Source organism: Pinus tabuliformis, chromosome 8, assembly GCF_031772625.1.
Source record: "Pinus tabuliformis cultivar Carrire ecotype Pingquan chromosome 8, CPIR1, whole genome shotgun sequence".
NCBI classification, from domain to species: Eukaryota; Viridiplantae; Streptophyta; class Pinopsida; order Pinales; family Pinaceae; genus Pinus; species Pinus tabuliformis.
The window spans coordinates 1,399,811,096-1,399,820,944 of NC_142294.1; positions in this window are offsets into that span (position 1 = coordinate 1,399,811,096).

Sequence of the window (9,849 nt, forward strand, 5' to 3'; positions counted from 1 at the left end):
ATTTTCATTTCAATAGAAATCTCTTACAATAATAAAAGATATACCAATCAAAACAGTATTTGATTAGTTTTCGAGATAGTTATCTTCACATAGAGGTTCCAAGTAATATGGTTAGGATGTAGATCTTAGGATGCTTCATGGTGAATGCTTCTATAAGCCAAACATAAAAATGTATAGAATCCACTCCTCTGCTTGATGGCATTACATTTTCTTTTCCTTGCATGTATATATATTTGAATATATCTCAGTTTTGTTTATTTTCCTATATCAAATGTCAACTGAATACATGAGCTATACAATGATTCATTCCATATACAAAAGCTAGAGAAGTTTAAGAAAATTTTGTTGATGCAAATGTCTAACTAGAATATGTACATTTGAGAATGTTTATTTTCATGTTTATATACAAAATATATGTACAATTTAAAAAAAAAAAAACCTTGAACCAAGAATGAGCCTCTGAATGAAGAACCTGATTGATGTTTCTCATTTACGAAGGATATTTCTTAGTCAATTTGATGATGGTTCTTTTCTCTTGATGCTTCTTGACTTCTTCAAATTATACACAAAATCATATTCTTCTTGTTTCTCTTCTTTACTCCTTCTTGCTCCTATAGTCTCCCCCTTAGATAGTGCATTCAATCTCATATTCTCTATAATTTTTAGGTTCTTCTTTTGAAGTCACATTACTGTGAAGAATCTATAGGAATTATCCCTAATTTGTTTCTCAAATATTCAAAAGGTTCTATTGCAAGAGGCTTTGTAAACATATCTGGTATTTGTTCTTTTGTGGGTATGTACTCCATCTTCACTATTTTTTCATCCAATTGTTCTCTAAGGAAGTGGTACTTTATAAGGATATGTTTAGTATTTGAATGAAGCACATGATTTTTTGAAATTCTTATTGCACTTTTATTGTTGCACTTAATAGATATAGGTTCACTAAAATTTATCTTCATGTCTTGTAACGTTTGTTTCATCCACAACACTTGTGTGCAGCAAGCAGTAGTTGTTATGTATTCGTATTTTGTAGTAGATAGAGAAATTTATGATTGTTTCTTACTTACCATGCAACTGGAGACTCTCCTAAGTAGAACGCACCACCACTTGTACTTTTTTTCCATCCACACAACTAGCCCAGTCCGCATCTGTGTATGTTTTCAATGTAAAGTGCTTCCTTTTTGGGTACCATATTCCATAGTCTGTAGTCCCTTTCAAGTATCTGAATATCTTCTTTGCTACTAATATATGACTTTGTTTAGGTGTTAATTGATATCGTGCCAATAATCTGACTACCAACATTATATCTAGTGTAGAAGTTGTTAGGTATAGCAAACTTCCTATCATATATTTGTAAAGTTTTTTTATCAACATCAGGTGATTTATCATCTGCACATAGCTTGCATCCAATTTCCATGGTGGTTGAGACAAGTTTACTTGTCCATTTGAAACTTTTGCAACATATATTTTAGGTATTTCTCTTGAGAAATGAATATGCCTCCTGAATTTTGTAGGATTTATAGCCCTAGATTAAAGGTAATTTCTCCAATCATTGAAATATCGAACTCAAAATTCATCTCTCTAGCAAACCATTTTACTATATGATCTTTATTGTTGCCAAACATAATATCATCCATGTTCAAAACCACAATTAGTAATTCATCTCCATCGGCCTTGATGTACAGATTACTATCAAATCCTCCTCTCCTGAAACCATGTTTTTGAAGGCACTTGTGCAGTCTAGAGTACCATGCACGTGGTGCTTGTTTAAGGCCATGCAATGCCTTCTTTAACCAACAAACATAGTTAGGCTTATATGATAATAGAAACCCTTCATGTTGTTCCATATAGATCTCTTCCTCAATTTCTCCATTTAGAAAAACATACTTTATGTCCATTTGGTATACTTTGAAATCCTTGTAATAAGAAAAATCCGAAACATCCTAATTTCCTATAATCTTGCAACTTCTGCAAAGGTTTCTTCATGGTCAGGACCTTCTAGTTGTGACTACCACTTGCACACTAGTTTGGCTTTGTTTATAACAATTTGACCTTGTTCATTCATCTTGTTTTTGAATACCCATTTTGTTTCAATGACATTCTTTCTGATTGGTCTTGGTGTTAGTTCCCAAGTTTTATTCTTTTTGATTTGGTCTAATTCCTCATTCATAGCATCTATCCAGTTTTTTTCTTTACTTGCTTCATCAAAGTTCTTTGGTTCAATCTGTGACAACATAGAAATATGAATTTGGTCTTATTTTTCTGCAAGTTGCCTCCTTGTTTGCACTCCTTCACTTTTATCTCCAATGATTTGACTTTCAGGATGATTCTTTTGTGTGTGTCTTGAGGGACCTTTTGAATGAGTCTTTGTATTTTCTAATTCTTCATCTTTTACTTCATTTTATTTACTGTCATGATGATGATGATCTGGAGGATTGATAAAACATGTGCTCTTGTTCTTATTAGGTAACTCTTTTTCAAACATTACATATATGCATTTCACAATCTTATGCAATATTTTAATATAACATCTGTATCCCTTACTTTTTGATGAAAATCCAAAAATTATTCCCTCATTTGTTCGAGCATAAAACTTTCCTATCTTTTCATCATTATTTTTTATATAGCATTTACTCCCAAATACTTTAAAATGTTTTATTGAAGTTGGCTTACCATGTCATAGTTCATAAGGTGTCTTATCACAGTTTGGTCTAAGATGTGCCTTATTGAGAATATGTATTGTTGTTTGTACTGATTTTTCCCAATAGGTTTGAGGAATTTTTATTTCTTGCATCATGGCTCTATCCATTTTCTAAACATGTATTATTTTCTCTTTGCAACTCCATTCTGTTGAGGTATGTTTTCTCTAGTCTCTTCTTGTTAGATAATTGATGGCATATGGGTAGTTGTGTTAGTGTTGGCATTGATTTCAAAATAGGTCAGCATGATGATTGGGTGTACGGAGAGGAATTCCATGGTAAATGTAGGCTTTATGTAGAGAATCATCATAGTAGCGGGCTTACTGGAGCAACCATTAAAGGATGACTATGATTGTTGGGAGTTCAGTTTTCCAAGCACAAGAAGAAGAGTCCAATAGAAAAGTGTGGTAGATAGTTTGCAAACATATTAGAGGTATCAAATAGACTCAAAGCCTACATTGGACCCTATCCAATGAAAATTTCTCTGGAATAGTTTTCTAATGATATGTGGAAGTCCAAAAATTGACTCCAAGATCAAAAGATATGGTCTATAGAAATCCAGGGATTTGCAGCCTTAAGAAGGATGAGATGTCAAACCAAGTAGCATATCGGGTATCAGAACCTCAGAGTTTAGCACATCAGGACATTATCATATTGGATAGTGGAACCCCATACATCAGCACATCAGGGCATCAGAATATCAGGACATCGGCAAATTGGGTATCAAAGTATCAGAACTTCTTAAGAGAGGAACCGTTAGAAATTACAATATCTGATAGTTCTGATAAGTAATAAAAAGAACCAAGGAATGTTAAATAAAGTAAATGAAGGATCTGGTTGCAAAACCAAAGTTTGATGGGCCCTTTTCTCTCTCCTTTGATAGGCATGTGGCGGCATAAGATTGGCTTCGAGAAGCTGCAATGGCATATGATGTGGAAGTTTGACATGACACATGGCAGGCTGATTCAACATTATTGGGTGGCCTAATGTTCTAGATCCAGGTGACACGTGTCATCAATATGAAGTCTTCATGTGGAGTAACGAATTCATATCATAAATCAACATATCGAAGGATGAAGACCTCATAGCTTCAGTGCAGATGGTTTTGGAAAAGTTACGATGGAAGGGACTTCCAATATTGGGTTGGATCTTGGTCATGAGAATCCAAATAACCAAGAGCGCATAGTAGTTAGCAAAGGAATATTGGCCCCCAGCAGAACAAAATTGTCTAGCACCTAAAAGCTAAGTCGTAGGTTACAACTCTCATTCCCATGGAGGAGAAATTCTCAAGGAGCTAAGCATCAAAGGAGCTAAGGATATCGAGGTTGAGAAATATTGTAACGTTCCACCTCTGTGAAGTTACGATATGGATTTTCTCTGATGTTTCTATGATGAAGCATGACTGCAAAGTTAAAGGTCATATGGTTCGATAGCTATGAAATTGAATGCAGGCTCAGGGGAGTTGATCCTTGAAATGGTTTAAAACCTATAGAAGACTCTATAATAAGGAATTGAGCACGACATTTCTAGCAGAGACAAATTTTGGTGAATGAAGGAAGAAACAGGTTGCTTCATGTGCACGATTGGTTATGATAAATGAGAATTTAAATAGTCACCTCTATGAACTGTAAAGTTATGTGGAGCGATAAATGAGAATGGGGCTCTCGGAGGAGTGTGCAGGTCACTTGAGAATTAATTTCTCAGCATGGATCTCTACACAGTTAGATGATAAAGAACTGAAAATTCCATCTCTAATTTGGCACTGGGACAAGAAACTACCAGGAGACGCAACATCGAAAAAGGAAGCCATGCCAAAGTACATTTTGGCAGGTAAACTACAGACAACAAATATTGTTTTGTGCAGAGTGCCTCAGTGACACAAAACCAATGCCTTCAATTGAGGAGATGGGGAGTTGAAAATATTGTAAGAGGACAAAGATGAGTGTGGTGTGTGAAGAGACAGTGAGGTTGAAGGCACCAAGGAGCATGTTGTTTACAACAGTAAGAGCAGTCAATAGTGAGCCCTTGTCAGAGGAGGCATAGCGCAAAAGAGGTGTTGTTGTGATCAACAAGTAGAGATCTGATGCATGAGAGCACAGAAGATAGAGTGCAGAAGTTGAATCTGCAAACATCCATTTTGGTATTTTACTTGTAATATTGTATGCCTCTATTTTCAGTTTGAAAATCGTATGAAATAGTAGAATAATGGCAAGAGCAGGTTGGTGCCTGCACACTGAAGATGTTGGTTCCTCTTGGAAATTTGGTGATTACTTGCCAAATGAGGTCGGTGCCTCCTATGAGTGGGTTCTCACAAAAAATTTATGTAATTAAGTGGGTTCTTAATTTACATCATAAACATACAAAAAATTGGTGGTTTTTTCCCTCTAGGTTTCCACATGAAAATCACTATGTCAAATATGTGTGTGCTTCTCATGTTATTGTTGTATGAACAAGTATGTTTGAAATAGTTGATTCACTAATTTTATGAATGAATTCTCTCACAAGTAAGAAGGGATTGTAAGCATAATAGAAAAAGGAAAAGAGTTTCACAATTACTGATTCACCCCCCCCAGCAATTCCTTATTTTAACACTATAGAATTACCACCTCTTCTTCCAATCATTCACACTCCTAATTTTTCTCCTTTATTTTATGCATAAAAATGTCTTCCACCTTCTTTTCTTCTTCGAGTTAAACTTTCAACTTGAAAATTTCTTCTGAATTTGATTCCTCTTTTACATATTTCAATAAGATCTCTTTCTACTTTCTATTCTTTTGTTTAAGCCTTTATATTTCATCTAGTGCACTGATGAAATCCCCCTCAAGATCTACCTCACCTTCCTCTTCTTCTTCATATTCCTCAGAATCTTTTTCAAGTTCTTCCAAGGCCGTCTACATGAATTCACTGGTTCCATCTTCACTAGCAAATTCATTGGAACTTTTAGATACACTTCTATCCTCTTGAGCATAGAATCTTTTCCTTTTAAACTTTTTCTCTTTCTGCATTTGTTTAGACTTGTTCTTTTCTTTCCCTTTACGTCGATTTTCTTATTTCTTATAAGGAAATTTTGAGGCATAATTTCCAACTCTTCAACAATTAAAAAACTTAAATAGAAGTTTTGTTGGAATAAGGAATTACTAGGGGGTGAATTAGTAATAGTGAAGTTATTTCAAATTTTAAGTATATGTCTTTAAATCTTTTCACTACAAGAAATTACTTGTGAGAGTTTTCATACACAATAAAAATGATCAGCAAGATAAGGCATTCACATGTACATACAATCCATCACATGAGTAGCATACACATATTGCCACAAGTATTTTTACATGGAAACCCAAAGGAAAAAACCACCATTATGTTTGTTTTCATGATGTGAATCAATCACCTACTTAATTACATCAATTTTTTTATGAACACCCACTCACAGGAGACACTGACCCCCTTAATATAGCAAGCACCTACTTTCCAAGAGGAACCAACCTCTTATGAATGCAAGCCACCACTTGCTCTAGCCACATGGTTCTACCTTTAATAAAATTTTCAAATTGAAAATAGGGGCAATTGCATACACAGAGAAATACAAAGCCGATGCTTTGTAGTTCTCCTCTAAACTATGCTCCTTGCTTCTCCTTCATCTCTAATCACAACCCTCAACAACACTATGTGTTAGTTTAAACACTTGGTCCATTTGCACCACTTTTGCATACTCCACTTCACGCTCTTTAACTAACACTGCAATATTGTTTTCCCCTACTTTGTTCAATTGTGCTCCTCTATTTTATTTCTCTACAATGCAAAGAACAATGCTCTCTATGTTGACCATTAACCTACCATTCATGTTGTCCAAGAGTACTCCTGCATGGTTTTCCATGATGATGTTGCATCAACTACCTGTTGATGGTGTTGGACCCACCAACATGTAAGGGAATCTCCCCAGTAAGAAGTCACAATTAGACCTTAGACTGTTTGGTGTAGGAGTCCCAGTAGTGGGTTTTATAGCAATGCCTTGACCATGATTTCACACAGAGGAAAGTAAGATAAATATATTGGTAGCAGGGGTGTGACAGTTGCAGTGAGTCAAGGAGGGTGCACGAGAGGTTCTAACACATGGAGGTTGAGATGAGTGCACCCCTTGGCAACCTGTAACAAAACTCAAATGGGAAGGGAACACACGAGCGAAGATGCATCACAAGCTGGAAAGCAAGTCAGATGGTAATCCAAAGTGATGGTTAAACCAATCAACACATTTCAAAAAGATTCATACATTCTCATATGGAACATTCCATAAATGCGTGCGTAAGAAAGAAAATACATATGTCATTTAGAGTAAACAATACAACTGGAATAAAATACAACATATGCATGAAACATGTTGGCTCTTATTATATAAATAAGCATATGTTCCATTCATAGAATACATCCATGTTAACCTGCTAGCTCCAATAGTGGAATGTTACAACCACATCCGCCTGCTCTTCCAAAGAGATGAACTAGCTCCGTGCAGTGGAGAAGCCAAGGCACGTTACAATATTTTCCAAGCTCTCTCCAGGATAGTCTTATCGGAAGCTTGGCTGACTAAAATCCTCTAAAATGAGTTATGAGGTTCTATTTATAGCAAAGGGTGGGGTGACCCTTGACATTCCCCTTTGTGACAGTTCATCTACCCTCATGACTCTTCATCTACTCTATGACTGTTACATCCAACTATCGACACTTGACTTACACTTGACATGACGTTACATTACAATGCACATGTACTCATGTGAGACAACATGGCTTGAGCAAGCCATGCAAGACATCACTGACACTTGGTCCATTGTGATGAGACCAACTCTTTGACATGCTTGTGATGGCGAAGGTGGTGAGCTGATGCCAAGCTTGGTCGTCTATGATGGTGTGCATGCACCCCATGGTGACATCTTGCTGAAGCGAACTCTTGCCTCTGTTACAACCGGTGCATTGGTTCGAATCCTTCATCCAACTCGTCTGCTAACATGCGCATGGTTTTCTTGGGTGTGGCTGAACCGAAAACACACTGATGCATAGTGTCCATGCTAATATTCAAGTGTGTGATTGTGTTCATGCGCATCAACTTGTCGAAGTACATGTTCAGCTCCAGTTGGAATTGCTTCTTGTCTTCGCCTTGGTGAGTGTGTTGAATGGGTTAGATTGCATGCATGCACACAATGACATGCGTGTTGTTGAATCCCTTGCATGTGATCAAAAAAACTGTTGACCATCTCTACTCCGTACCAGCTGTTGGGATGGATCTTTAACATGTATGGGCATAGTTTCATCCATGAGTGCATTTTGCACCCACTTTTGTTCCTATTCCTGTTGCAACTAATGTGTCTGTATGTGCAGCTTCATGTTCTTCCTTGAGTTTCTACTTCAGCACATGCAACTCCTTCTTTATTCGATTCTCTGTCTTCGCATGATCTTCATGTCGCAGCATTACCTCATAGCCTAAGTCTCCAAAGTTGCTTTCATCATCAGTGGATATGCTTGAGCTCGCAACTTTGTTTCGCCTCTGTGTTGTTAACAACCTTCCTCTTGCATTTGTTGCATTCATTGCGTTCGTTGCATTCATTGCATTCGTTGCATTCAGTATGCTACCTTCAGCTACTATTCATGATGCTCCTCACTGTGATGCTATTGTTGTCATATCTTGATGTCCTTTTCTACAAATAACTTGATGTCTTCATGAGTAGGCAAGCTCATAGACATTTGATCGACTGCACCTCTAGGTGTGCTCTGGACGGTGTATTGGACTATGCTCTCTTGAAAACCATTGTACCTGCACTGCTGAGAGGCAGATGAAAACTTGAAATACCTGGATTCATGGAAACACTCATGGCAATAAATCTGTTAATCGAAAACCAAAATGAACTTTGGAACTAACTTGCAGCATACCTTTGTGACTGGTCATGAGGTTGTGTAATTTCGGTCGGGAGGTCAGGAGACTGACTGCCAAGACTGCACAAGGCATAGTCTGGGTTGGTGGGAGACTAACTAACTATTGGAACTATGCTATGCACAGTCTAGTCTGGCTGTTGACTACTGGAATTGTGCAATGCGCAATTGAGTCTGGATGCTGACTGTTGGAATTGCGTAATGCGCAATCTTAGCTGGCAATGACTGCAGGCTCATTAAATGCATTACGCAATTTTCTGGGCCAGTAGTCACTTTCTCTCAAAAATGCACAAAATAGTCCTGGAGGAAAGTGCTTGGGAAGAAATGCGCATTTCTAGAGAGGAAGATAGAGCCTTCCTTCCCTTAATTACGCAATGTTGTCTCAATGAAGGCAGAGTCCGAGCCAAGGTTTCCCAGACTCGCATGACGGGAAACTGAACATGAATGTGAGTGTGAATGCATGGTGATATTTAGTGTAAGCATAAGCGAATGATCATGGATGCAAATAGTGAATGACAAATTCAGAAAATGCAACACCATGCATGTGGGTGAGGCGAGTCGCCAAATCGGTGACCATTCGTGAAAAATAGTTTCATGCATTCGACAGCAGTGAGATGTTGATGAAAACTAAAATGGTGCTAGTACAAGCTATAATGTATCAAAATGACAGCAAGCACTCACTAAAATCAAGCAGACAGTGTTCATATGAAGTGAAACACAAGAAGCGCCAAAAATGAAACGCAAGTCATGGAAAGCGGGCTTACCCCAAAACAGCTGAGCTGAGTGTGACAACAACCTAGATGTGATGTGGGATGACAAAGCTACAAGTTTTATGTGACAAATGAGCTCTGCGGCATTTGGTTGATGAGTTTTGATAACATCAAGGTTGTGACGTGCATGCCACAAATCTAGGGAAAGCGACACTTGGTGGGAGGTTTTTGAAATGGTCCTTGTATGTAACCTCCAACTACTAAAAATAGATCCCTGAAACAAGGGATGCCTTTGCATACTACCTTGGAAGAAGAAGCCCATGCATGCAAGTCAGTTTTGCTTGGTCCCGGAGGGAACTAGTCAACTCATCTATTGTTATGAAACCAGCTCAAGAAAAGATAGAAAAGATAGATCAACGCCTTAGAATTCAGCCTCTTCGAGGGGGCAACCTCCTTTACACTAAATAAATGAACAATTCTTGGATGATTCAAATGAAAAAACCTCCTTTCTATATATAGAAGTCTAA